A 1658-nucleotide genomic window follows, 5' to 3' on the forward strand; every position below is an offset into this window, starting at 1 on the left:
CAAATTGATTTTATACACAGTAAAGCAGGAATTGCTATTTGTCCTCCAGTGTCTATCATAGGCTTCTTCCATAAAAATAGAATTTTTAACTGGATGAAACAAAATGAAGATCACCTTGTCAATCATCTCCAGGTGTTACCATGTCCCTAAGGTCTGGCTAGTGGCTGTAGATGGGAGTGTTGTAAAGTCTGCTCTGAACCCTCTTCAGCAAACAACATAAGGGTATCCTTTTCTTCCTTTTTATCCTTTTATCCATCCAGCTTCTCGGAACATGGATGTGATGATTGAAATATCTTCTTGGGCTTTGAGACAAGGGACAACTCTGGGTGGTGAAAGATCTGAAAGTTGGAAGGAGCCTGGATCTTCAAGGAGCAGAGAGGAAAACCATCATAATGGTCTTGAATATTATCTTCTGAACTTTGAGGTAAGTGGTAATTAAACTGAACTTAACTGAACTGAGGAATTAAACTACTCCATTTAAGTTGATGCTGTTTTTAAATTTTTTCTATTCAGTTCAGTTCAGTCGCTCAGTCGTGTCTGAATCTTTGCAACCCCATGGACTGTAGTGTGCCAGGCTTCCCTGTCCATCAGCAACTCCCAGAGCTTGCTCAAACTCATACCCATCGAGTCGGTGATGCCATCCAACCATCTCATTCTCTGTCATCCCCTTCTCCTTCCACCTTCAATCTTTCTCATCATCAGGGTTTTTTCTAATGAGTCAGTTCTTTGCATCAGGTAACCAAAGTACTGGAGTTTCAGCTTCAGCATCAGTCCTTCCAATGAATATTCAGGACTGATTTTCTTTAGGATTGACTGGTTGGACCTCCTTGCAGAGCAAGGGACTCTCAAGAGTCTTCTCCAGCACCACAGTTCAAAAGCATCAATTCTTTGGTGCTCAGCTTTCTTTATAGTCCAACTTTCACATACATATATGACTACTGGAAAAACCATAGCTTTGACTAGACAGACCTTTGTTGGCAAAGTAATGTCTCTGCTTTTTAATATGCTATCTAGGTTGGTCATAACTTTTCTTCCAAGGAGCAAGTGTCTTTTCATTTCATGGCTGTAGTCACCATCTGAAGTGATTTTGGAGCCCCCCAAAAATAGTCTATCACTGTTTCCATTGTTTCCCCATCTATTTGCCGTGAAGTGATGGGACCAGATGCCAAGATCTTAATTTTTTGAATGTTGAGTTTTAAGCCAACTTTTTCACTCTCCTCTTTCACTTTCCTCAAGAGGCTTTTGAGTTCCTCTTCACTTTCTGCCATAAGGGTGGTGTCATCTGCATATCTGAGGTTATTGATATTTCTCCCAGCAATCTTTTTCTATTACTTGTATGTAAACCTAATTCTGGACTTCCCTGGTGGCTCAGATGGTAAAGCGTCTGCCTGCAATGCAGGAGACCCAGGTTCGATTCCTGGTTTGGGAAGATCCCCTGGAGAAGGCAATGGCAACCCATTCCAGTACTCTTGCCTGGAAAATCCCATGGACGGAGGAGCCTGGTAAGCTATGGTCCATGGGGTCACAAAGAGTCGGACACGACTGAACGACTTCACTTGACAAAACTAATTCTAACTTAGAGATACAATCCTCAGAACTTTATAGCCGTTGTCATCTTGCCTCCTGTCATCTTTTGATGCTAATGAGAAGAATTATCT

General features: G+C 41.7%; 1 non-coding gene across 1 annotated transcript; it reads left to right on the forward strand.

Annotated features, from left to right (window-relative positions):
- The first annotated feature begins 1357 nt into the window (after positions 1-1357).
- Positions 1358-1429, forward strand: TRNAC-GCA (transfer RNA cysteine (anticodon GCA)). The gene has a single exon. It is a non-coding gene; the product is annotated as a tRNA-Cys (tRNA).
- Positions 1430-1658: the final 229 nt, after the last annotated feature.

This window comes from Moschus berezovskii, chromosome 5 (genome assembly GCF_049115385.1).
Source record: "Moschus berezovskii isolate FMDL1 chromosome 5, NW_MosBer_1.0, whole genome shotgun sequence".
Taxonomy (NCBI): domain Eukaryota; kingdom Metazoa; phylum Chordata; class Mammalia; order Artiodactyla; family Moschidae; genus Moschus; species Moschus berezovskii.